Source organism: Arachis stenosperma, chromosome 5, assembly GCF_014773155.1.
Source record: "Arachis stenosperma cultivar V10309 chromosome 5, arast.V10309.gnm1.PFL2, whole genome shotgun sequence".
Lineage (NCBI taxonomy): Eukaryota > Viridiplantae > Streptophyta > Magnoliopsida > Fabales > Fabaceae > Arachis > Arachis stenosperma.
Genome location: NC_080381.1, coordinates 72,776,991 through 72,788,978, shown reverse-complemented (window position 1 = coordinate 72,788,978; position 11,988 = coordinate 72,776,991). Strand labels below are relative to the sequence as shown.

Here is an 11,988-nt window from a genome sequence, read left to right as displayed (position 1 = left end):
GGAAAGCAAACCCTCTCGTCAGAATCCGGCGCCACCAACTCGTAGTTCTTCTCCTGATCTCTACTACTACAGATTCGGTGATATTTTCTAAGCTCCGCATAGAACTCAGAACTCACTACGGAAACACACATCAGGATGAGGGAGTCCAGCCAGTTGAACATACCCTCGGGGAACTTGGAATATGTCTCGACAATATTTTTGCGAGAAGACATGGTCAACTAGTCCTACAGCAAAGAAAAAGAGAGAGGGATTACTAAATAAACAGCTCGGGCATAACAAAGAAAACATCTCGGACAAAACAGATATGACTCGACCTAAGGCACACAGGGCAACAGCAATAGCAAAAAAGAAACCCCAGGACACAACCCAATGTCCAAGGGCATCCTCTAGGGGCAGCAACAGAACGAGGACTTAATCTATCTCAGCAAGAAAAATAACCTTATTTTTCACACAAATAACACTTCGAGAAGAAAGTCATAAAAAATAGCCGTCTTTCAACAAAACTACTAGTAAAGGAAATTGTCAACATCAAAACAGATGAAAATCACCAAAGGCACAGTCCTTTTCAAGAATCAAGTAGTTCATAAGCCACAAAAAGTCCCTTCAGAGGAAGTGATAACATGCAAAAACCCTAAAAGCATTAAATAGGGAATACACCAAGCAGCGTATATAAGTCGAAGGAACCCCAAAAAACATGCATTACGGCAACAATCAACCATGACGATATAAAAAAGTTCAAAGCTTTCAAACAAAATCACAACTTTGCCAAAAACAGAACAATACAAGCACAAAGAAGAACGATGAAAGAAATAAAAGATAGAAACAAAAAAGAATGCCAACCTGCAAAGAAGAGATGACAAACGCTGAGAAATAGGAGCTACAATGAGGCCGCGCCAAGACGATCACCTTTCGAACAAAAGAACGAAGCACCAACAGTGACCTCCGAAAGCAAGGAGAAGTACAAAAATGCATGCGAACCAAAAAATGCAAGAACGGAAGGATGAAAGACAGAGTTTCAGGAAACAAAGAGAAAAAACTGAAAGCAAAGTCTTTTTTGCAAATTCAAAATGAAAAGAGGGAAACGGAAAAAGAGGAGTTAATGGGCTTTAAAAAGCCTCGCATGTTCCCAAAGCAAGAAACGCGCATTTTCAAAACAAAAAGGGTGAAGGAAAACGCTTCGCATTCAAGAAGACTTAGCCAAAAATGCTCGAGCTTGGCTTCTCCGAAAAGGATCGAAGTCTAAAGGACTCGACCTTAAAAAAGACCGAGCTCAAGCAGGGGCACTGTTCATGTCCTGGGTCGAGTTGTACAACCCGAGCTAACTGAAGACAAGTCGACTGAGCTGTGCAGACCAGGATTATCCGACCTCTTCATAAAAGAGTTCGGCCAAACCCCTACAGAGGCCCAAGAAGGCCCAAACAAAGGAACACGACCCAAATCTAAAGGAAGCCCCAAAGCCTAGAAAGATAAGGGCGGTTCCGTTAAAGATAAGATGACTTCACTCAAAGATAAGATAAATACACTAGAGCACCCAAGTATAACTCATACTCTGATTCTACTAAAAACCTGCTTAATACCCTTGCTAACTTAAGCATCGGAGTCCCTTGCAGGTACCCCCACCCTCTGGTGACAAAAGGATCAGCACCATGATGAGCGGATAATTTGTACGCTTTTTGGCATTGTTTTTAGTATGTTTTTAGTAGTTTTAGTTGAGTTCTTAGTATATTTTTAGTGGTTTTTAGTTAAAATTCACTTTTCTGGACTTTACTATGAGTTTGTGTGTTTTTCTGTGATTTCGTGTATTTTCTGGCTGAAATTGAGGGACCTGAGCAAAAATCTGATTCAGAGACTGAAAAGGACTGCAGATGCTGTTGGATTCTGACCTCCCTGCACTCGAAGTGGATTTTCTGGAGCTACAGAAACCCAATTGGCGCGCCCTCAACGGCGTTGGAAAGTAGACATCCTGGGCTTTCCATCAATATATGATAGTCTATACTTTGCCCAAGATTTGATGGCCCAAACTGGCGTTCAAAGTCACCCTCAGATTTCCCAGCGTTAAACGCCGGAACTGGCACCTAAATGGGAGTTAAACGCCCAAACTGGCATAAAAGCTGGCGTTTAACTCCAAGAAGAGTCTCTACACGAAAATGCTTCATTGCTCAGCCCAAGCACACACCAAGTGGGCCCGGAAGTGGATTTTTATGTCATTTACTCATCTCTGTAAACCTTAGGCTACTAGTTCTCTATAAGTAGGACCTTTTACTATTGTATTTAGAGATCTTGGTAGCTATCTTTGTTCTTATGCTATCTTAGATCATTGGGAGGCTGGCCTCACGGCCATGCCTAGACCTTGTTCTTATGTATTTTCAACGGTGGAGTTTCTACACACCATAGATTAAGGTGTGGAGCTCTGCTGTACCTCGAGTATTAATGCAATTACTATTGTTCCTCTATTCAATTCCGCTTGTTCTTTGTCCAAGATATCACTTGTTCTTCAACTTGATGAATGTGATGATCCGTGACACTCATCATCATTCTCACCTATGAACGTGTGACTGACAACCACCTCCGTTCTACCTTAGATTGGGTGAATATCTCTTGGATTCCTGATACACGATGCATGGTTGATCACCTGACAACCGAGTGCTCGCCTGACAAACGAGCCAGCCATTCCGTGAGATCAGAGTCTTCGTGGTATAGGCAAGAACTGATGGCGGCATTCAAGAGAATCGGAAGGTCTAACCTTGTCTGTGGTATTCTGAGTAGGATTCAATGATTGAATGACTGTGACGTGCTTCAAACTCCTGAAGGCGGGGCGTTAGTGACAGACGCAAAAGAACCACTGGATTCTATTCCGGCCTGATTGAGAACCGACAGATGGATAGCCGTGCCGTGACAGGGTGCGTTGAACATTTCCACTGAGAGGATGGGAGGTAGCCACTGACAACGGTGAAACCCTTGCATAAGCTTGCCATGGAAAGGAGTAAGAAGGATTGGATGAAGACAGTAGGAAAGCAGAGAGACGGAAGGGATCAAGCATCTTCATGCGCTTATCTGAAGCTCATACCAATGATATACATAAGTACCTCTATCTTTATCTTTATGTTTTATTCATCATCTATACCCATTTGAGTCTGCCTGACTAAGATTTACAAGGTGACCATAGCTTGCTTCATACCAACAATCTCCGTGAGATCGACCCTTACTCGCGTAAGGTTTATTACTTGGACGACCCAGTGCACTTGCTGGTTAGTTGTGCGAAGTTGTGTTTATGCCATGGTATTGAACCCCAAGTTTTTGGATTCATTACCGGGGATTATTTGAGTTGTGAAAAGTATTGATCACAATTTCGTGCACCAAGTTTTTGGCGCCGTTGCCGGGGATTGTTTTGTGTATGGACAACTGACGGTTCATCTTGTTGCTTAGATTAGGTATTTTTCTTCAGAGTTCTTAAGAATGAGTTCTAGTGTTTCATGATGATCTGTTGAAATCTGGCTGGCTGTGAAGCCATGTCTAATCTTATTGGACCGAGGTTTCAACTGATCATCACAAGAGCTTGTTGATCTCTATCAATCTTGCTATTGGAGCAATGATCTGCTAAGGCTTGGCTGGCGATTGGCCATGTCTAGTGTTTTGGACCGAAGCTTTCTTTGAAAGCTTGGCTGGCTGTGAAGCCATGTCTAATTCCTGGACCGGAGTCTTAGACTAACATTGCAATGATTCCTGGAATCCAAACTGAGAACTCTGAAACCTTCATTTTCTATTCCCATATAATTTTCGAAAAAACACAAAAAAATATTTCAAAATCATAAAAACCAAAAATATTTTATGTTTCTTGTTTGAGTCTAGTGTCTCATTTTAAGTTTGGTGTCAATTGCATGCATTCATTCATGTGTCTTAAGGATCTTCAAGTAATTCTTGATTATTTCTTACTCTGATCTTTGAATTCTCTTGATTTGAGTGTTTATGTGTCTCATATGCATTCTCATTAGCGTCAGTAGTATGCAAACTGCTAAGTTTGGTGTCTTGCATGCATTGTTATTATTCTTATTAAAAATCCAAAAAACTTTTAAATTTGTGTCTTTTCAAGTCAATAATACAGAGAATTGAAGATTCAGAACATACAGCAGAGGAATTATACAGAAAAAGCTGGGCGTTCAAAATGCCCAGTGAAGAAGACAGACTGGCGTTTAAACGCCAGCCAGGGTGCCTGGCTGGGCGTTTAACGCCCAAAAGGGTAGAGTTTTGGGCGTTAAACGCCAGAATGTGCACCATTCTGGGCGTTTAACGCCAGGATGGCACAAGGGGGAAGATTTTGTTTTCAAAATCAATTTTTTTTCAAGTTTTCAAAGTTTTTCAAAATCAAATCTTTTTCAAATCATATCTTTTCAATCAAATGTTTTCAAAATCAATTTCTTTCCTTTTTCAAAGATACTTGCTAACAATTAATGATTTGATTGAACATTTCAAGTATGTTGCCTTTTCTGTTGAGAAAGGTTTAATGTTTGAATCATATCTTTTCTTGTTAGGCAAGTCATTAATTTTTAAAATCAAATCTTTTTAAAATTGTTTTCAAATCATATCTTCTCAATCATATATTTTCTAAAACCAATCATATCTTCTTAACCTCATCTTTTTTCAAAACAGTTTTCAATCAAATCTTTTTTATTTCTAATTTCAAAATCTTTTTCAAAAATCACTTGATTCCTTTTCCACTTTTAGTTTTCGAAAATTATCAATCAATTTTTCAAAGTGTTTCTAAAATCTTTTTAATTAATTTTCGAAAATTCTCTTCCTCTCTTCTCACATCCTTCTATTTATGGAGTACCAATCCTTCTCAATGCACAATTCGAACTCTATCTGATTAAGTTCGAATTCTTCTACCTCTTTCTTCTATTTTTCTGTTCTTCTGACACCTCAAGGAATCTCTATACTGTGACATAGAGGATTCCATATTTTCTTGTTCTCTTCTCTTTCATATAAGCCGGAACAAAGACAAAGGCATTCTTGTTGAAGCTGACCCTGAACCTGAAAGGACCTTGAAGCGAAAGCTAAGAGAAGCTAAGGCACAACTCTCTGTAGAGGACCTAACAGAAATCTTCAAGGAAGAAGAACCCATGGCAGCCGAAAACAACAACAATGCAAGGAAGGTGCTGGGTGACTTTACTGCACCTACTCCCGACTTCTATGGGAGAAGCATCTCTATCCCTGCCATTGGAGCAAACAACTTTGAGCTTAAGCCTCAATTAGTTTCTCTAATGCAACAGAATTGCAAGTTCCATGGACTTCCATTGGAAGATCCTCATCAGTTCTTAGCTGAATTCTTGCAAATCTGTGACACTGTCAAGACTAATGGGATTGACCCTGAGGTCTACAGACTTATGCTATTCCCTTTTGCTGTAAGAGACAGAGCTAGGATATGGTTGGACTCACAACCTAAAGAAAGCCTGGACTCATGGGAAAAGCTAGTCAATGCCTTCTTGGCAAAGTTCTTTCCACCTCAAAAATTGAGTAAGCTTAGAGTGGAAGTCCAAACCTTCAGACAGAAGGATGGAGAATCCCTCTATGAAGCTTGGGAAAGATACAAACAATTGATCAGAAAGTGTCCATCTGATATGCTTTCTGAATGGAGCATCATAGGTATTTTCTATGATGGTCTCTCTGGACTGTCCAAGATGTCTTTGGATAGCTCTGCTGGAGGATCTCTTCATCTGAAGAAGACGCCTACAGAAGCTCAAGAACTAATTGAAATGGTTGCAAATAACCAATTCATGTACACTTCTGAAAGGAATCCTGTGAACAATGGGACAAATCAGAAGAAAGGAGTTCTTGAGATTGATACTCTGAATGCCATTCTGGCTCAAAATAAAATATTGACTCAACAAGTCAATCTGATTTCTCAAAGTCTGTCTGGAATGCAAAATGCACCTGGCAGTACTAAGGATGCTTCATCTGAAGAAGAAGCTTATGATCCTGAGAACCCTTCAATGGAAGAGGTGAATTACCTAGGAGAACCCTATGGAAACACCTATAATTCTTCATGGAGAAATCACCCAAATTTCTCAAGGAAGAATCAAGAGAGACCTCAACAAGGTTTCAACAACAATAATGGTGGAAGAAACAGGTTTAGCAATGGCAAGCCTTTTCCATCATCTTCTCAGCAACAGACAGAGAATTCTAAGCAGAACCCCTCTGACTTAGCAACCATGGTCTCTGATCTGATCAAGACCACTCAAAGTTTCATGACTGAAACAAAGTCCTCCATTAGGAATTTGGAGGCACAAGTGGGACAGCTGAGCAAGAAAGTTACTGAACTCCCTCCAAGTACTCTTCCAAGCAATACAGAAGAAAATCCAAAAGGAGAGTGCAAGGCCATCAACATGGCCGAATTTGGAGAGGAAGGAGAGGAAGTGAGCGCCACTGAGGAAGACCTCAATGGGCGTGCACTGACCTCCACTGAGTTCCAAAATAAGGAACCATGGGAATCTGAGGCTCAAAATGAGACCATAGAGATTCCATTGGACTTACTTCTGCCTTTCATGAGCTCTGATGAGTATTCTTCCTCTGAAGAGGATGAGTATGTCACTGAAGAGCAAGTTGCCAAATACCTTGGAGCAATCATGAAGCTAAATGACAAGTTATTTGGAAATGAGACTTGGGAGGATGAACCCCCTTTGCTCACCAAAGAACTAGATAACTTGTCTAGGCAGAAATTACCTCAAAAGAGACAAGATCCTGGGAAGTTTTCAATACCTTGTACCATAGGCACCATGACCTTCAAGAAGGCTCTGTGTGACTTAGGGTCAAGTGTAAACCTCATGCCTCTCTCTGTAATGGAGAAGCTAGGGATCTTTGAGGTGCAAGCTGCAAGAATCTCATTAGAGATGGCAGACAACTCAAGAAAACAAGCTCATGGACTTGTAGAGGATGTTTTAGTGAAGATTGAAAACCATTACATCCTTGCTGATTTCATAGTCCTAGAGACTGGGAAGTGCATGGATGAAACCATCATCCTTGGCAGACCCTTCCTAGCTACAGCAAAGGCTGTGATTGATGTTGATAGAGGTGAACTGATCATTCAAGTGAATGAAGAATCCTTTGTGTTTAAGGCTCAAGGATATCCCTCTGTCACCATGGAGAGGAAGCATGAAGAGCTTCTCTCAAATCAGAGTCAAACAGAGCCCCCACAGTCAAACTCTAAGTTTGGTGTTGGGAGGCCACAACCAAACTCTAAGTTTGGTGTTGAACCCCCACATTCAAACTCTAAGTTTGGTGTTGGGAGGTTCCAACATTGCTCTGATCATTTGTGAGGCTCCATGAGAGCCCTCTGTCAAGCTACTGACATTAAAGAAGCGCTTGTTGGGAGGCAACCCAATGTTATATTTTGTCTATTTTCTTTTGTTATTTTATGTTTTTTGTAGGTTGATGATCATGAGAAGTCACAAAATCAATTGAAAAAGCAAAAACAGAATGAAAAATAGGAAGAAAAACAGCACACCCTGGAGGAAGAACTTACTGGCGTTTAAACGTCAGTAAGGCTAGCAGGTGGGCGTTTAACGCCCAGTCTGGCACCATTCTGGGCGTTTAACGCCAGAAAGGGGCACCAGACTGGCGTTAAACGCCAGAAAAGGGCAAGAACCTGGCGTTAAACGCCAGAAATGGGCACCAGCCTGGCGTTTAACGCCAGAATTGGCTCAAAACGTGATTTTGCATGCCATTTGGTGCAGGGATGACTTTTCCTTGACACCACAGGATCTGTGGACCCCACAGGATCCCCACCAACCCCACCACTCTCTCTCTTCTTCACCCATTAACCAATCACCTTAACACCTCTTTCCCAAAAACCCTTCACCTATCAAATCCCATCTTTCTCTTCATCACTCACATCCATCCTTCATAAAACCCCACCTACCTCACCCTTCAAATTCAAACCACTTTCCCTCCCAAACCCACCCATACATGACCGAACCATGAGCCCCTCCTCTCCTATATAAACCCTTCTTCACCCCTTCATTTTCACACAACCTAAACACCACTTCTCACCCTCTTTGGCCGAACACAAAGCCATTCCCTTCTTCCTCATTTCTTCTTCTTCTACTCTCTTCTTTCTTCTTTTGCTCGAGGACGAGCAAACCATTTAAGTTTGGTGTGGTAAAAGCATTGCTTTTTGTTTTTCCATAACCATTTATGGCATCCAAGGCCGGAGAAACCTCTAGAAAGAGGAAAGTGAAGGCAAAAGCTTCCACCTCCGAGTCATGGGAGATGGAGAGATTCATCTCAAGGGTGCATCAAGACCACTTCTATGAAGTTGTGGCCTTGAAGAAGGTGATCCCCGAGGTCCCTTTTTCACTCAAAAAGAGTGAATATCCGGAGATCCGACATGAGATCCGAAGAAGAGGTTGGGAAGTTCTCACCAACCCCATTCAACAAGTCAGAATCTTGATGGTTCAAGAGTTCTATGCCAATGCATGGATCACCAAGAACCATGATCAAAGTGTGAACTCGGATCCAAAGAATTGGCTTACTATGGTTCGGGGGAAATACTTGGATTTTAGTCCGGAAAATGTAAGGTTAGCATTCAACTTGCCCATGATGCAAGGAGATGAACATCCTTACACTAGAAGGGTCAACTTTGATCAAAGGTTGGACCAAGTACTCACTGACATTTGTGAAGAGGGCGCCCAATGGAAGAGAGATTCAAGAGGGAAGCCGGTTCAATTGAGAAGGCATGACCTCAAACCCGTGGCTAGAGGGTGGTTGGAGTTTATCCAACGCTCAATCATTCCCACTAGCAACCGGTCCGAAGTTACTATAGACCGGGCCATCATGATCCATAGCATCATGATTGGAGAAGAAGTAGAAGTTCATGAGGTTATAGCCCAAGAACTCTATAAGGTGGCGGACAAGTCCTCTACCTTGGCAAGGTTAGCCTTTCCTCATCTTATTTGTCACCTCTGTTATTCAGTTGGAGTGGACACAAAAAGGGAGACATCCCCATTGATGAGGACAAGCCCATCACTAAGAAAAGGATGGAGCAAACAAGAGACCCCTCTCATCATGAGATCCCTGAGATTCTTCAAGGGATGCACTTTCCTCCACAAGACTATTGGGAGCAACTGAACACCTCCCTAGGAGAATTGAGTTCCAACATGGGACAACTAAGGGTGGAGCACCAAGAATATTCCATCCTCCTCCATGAAATTAGAGAAGATCAAAGAATCATGAGAGAGGAGCAACAAAGACAAGGAAGAGATATTGAGGAGCTCAAGCACTCCATAAGACCTTCAAGAGGAAGAACAAGCCGCCATCACTAAGGTGGACCCGTTCTTTAATCTCCTTGTTCTTTATTTTCCTGTTTTTCGAATTTTAGTGCTTATGTTTATCTATGTTTGTGTCTTGTGATCATTAGTGTCTTAGTGTCTATGCCTTAAAGTTATGAATGTCCTATGAATCCATCACCTCTCTTGAAAAAAAAAATGTTCTTAATTGAAAAAGACAAGAATTGCATGAATTTTGAATTTTATAACAGTTTAATTATTTTGATGTGGTGGCAATATTTTTGTTTTCTGAATGTATGCTTAAACAGTGCATATGTCTTTTGAATTTGTGGTTCATGAATGTTGGCTCCTGAAAGAATGATGAAAAAGGAGACATGTTACTGAGGATCTGAAAAATCATAAAAATGATTCTTGAAGCAAGAAAAAGCAGTGAATACAAAAAAAAAAAAGAAAAGAACGAAAAAAAAAAGAGTGTGCTTAAGAACCCTGGACACCTCTAATTGGGGACTCTAGCAAAGCTGAGTCACAATCTGAAAAGGTTCACCCAATTATGTGTCTGTGGCATGTATGTATCCGGTGGTAATACTGGAAGACAGAGTGCTTTGGGCCACAGCCAAGACTCAATAAGTAGCTGTGTTCAAGAATCATCATACTTAACTAGGAGAATCAATAACACTATCTGGATTCTGAGTTCCTAAAGAAGCCAATCATTCTGAATTTCAAAGGATAGAGTGAGATGCCAAAACTATTCAGAGGCAAAAAGCTAAAAGCCCCGCTCATCTAATTAATTCTGATCTTCATAGATGTTTTTGGAGTTCATTGCATATTCTCTTCTTTTTATCTTATTTGATTTTCAGTTGCTTGAGGACAAGCAACAATTTAAGTTTGGTGTTGTGATGAGCGGATAATTTGTACGCTTTTTGGCATTGTTTTTAGTAGTTTTAGTTGAGTTCTTAGTATATTTTTAGTGGTTTTTAGTTAAAATTCACTTTTCTGGACTTTACTATGAGTTTGTGTGTTTTTCTGTGATTTCAGGTATTTTCTGGCTGAAATTGAGGGACCTGAGCAAAAATCTGATTCAGAGACTGAAAAGGACTGCAGATGCTGTTGGATTCTGACCTCCCTGCACTCGAAGTGGATTTTCTGGAGCTACAGAAGCCCAATTGGCGCGCTCTCAACGGTGTTGGAAAGTAGACATCCTGGGCTTTCCATCAATATATGATAGTCCATACTTTGCCCAAGATTTGATGGCCCAAACTGGCGTTCAAAGTCACCCTCAGATTTCCCAGCGTTAAACGCCGGAACTGGCACCTAAATGGGAGTTAAACGCCCAAACTGGCATAAAAGCTGGCGTTTAACTCCAAGAAGAGTCTCTACACGAAAATGCTTCATTGCTCAGCCCAAGCACACACCAAGTGGGCCCGGAAGTGGATTTTTATGTCATTTACTCATCTCTGTAAACCTTAGGCTACTAGTTCTCTATAAGTAGGACCTTTTACTATTGTATTTAGAGATCTTGGTAGCTATCTTTGTTCTTATGCTATCTTAGATCATTGGGAGGCTGGCCTCACGGCCATGCCTAGACCTTGTTCTTATGTATTTTCAACGGTGGAGTTTCTACACACCATAGATTAAGGTGTGGAGCTCTGCTGTACCTCGAGTATTAATGCAATTACTATTGTTCCTCTATTCAATTCCGCTTGTTCTTTGTCCAAGATATCACTTGTTTTTCAACTTGATGAATGTGATGATCCGTGACACTCATCATCATTCTCACCTATGAACGTGTGACTGACAACCACCTCCGTTCTACCTTAGATTGGGTGAATATCTCTTGGATTCCTGATACACGATGCATGGTTGATCGCTTGACAACCGAGTGCTCGCCTGACAAACGAGCCAGCCATTCCATGAGATCAGAGTCTTCGTGGTATAGGCAAGAACTGATGGCGGCATTCAAGAGAATCCAGAAGGTCTAACCTTGTCTGTGGTATTCTGAGTAGGATTCAATGATTGAATGACTGTGACGTGCTTCAAACTCCTGAAGGCGGGGCGTTAGTGACAGACGCAAAAGAATCACTAAATTCTATTACGGCCTGATTGAGAACCGACAGATGGATAGCCGTGCCGTGACAGGGTGTGTTGAACATTTCCACTGAGAGGATGGGAGGTAGCCACTGACAACGATGAAACCCTTGCATAAGCTTGCCATGGAAAGGAGTAAGAAGGATTGGATGAAGACAGTAGGAAAGCAGAGAGACGGAAGGGATCAAGCATCTTCATACGCTTATCTGAAGCTCATACCAATGATATACATAAGTACCTCTATCTTTATCTTTATGTTTTATTCATCATCTATACCCATTTGAGTCTGCATGACTAAGATTTACAAGGTGACCATAGCTTGCTTCATACCAACAATCTCCGTGGGATCGACCCTTACTCGCGTAAGGTTTATTACTTGGACGACCCAGTGCACTTGCTGGTTAGTTGTGCGAAGTTGTGTTTATGCCATGGTATTGAACACCAAGTTTTTGGATTCATTACCGGGGATTATTTGAGTTGTGAAAAGTATTGATCACAATTTCGTGCACCACACCACCACCAAGTCCAACAAGTCGGACACGGCGGCTCTAGCCACCATCATCAAGTTGGACACAACAGCTCCGACCAGTATAGAAGATCTCGTCCGAGATCGACCTACAGTTTC

General features: G+C 41.5%; 1 non-coding gene across 1 annotated transcript; it reads right to left on the bottom strand.

Moving 5' to 3' along the window:
• Nucleotides 1–5,513: 5,513 nt before the first annotated feature.
• Nucleotides 5,514–5,621, bottom strand: LOC130983330 (small nucleolar RNA R71). The gene has a single exon (XR_009087326.1). It is a non-coding gene; the product is annotated as a small nucleolar RNA R71 (small nucleolar RNA).
• Nucleotides 5,622–11,988: the final 6,367 nt, after the last annotated feature.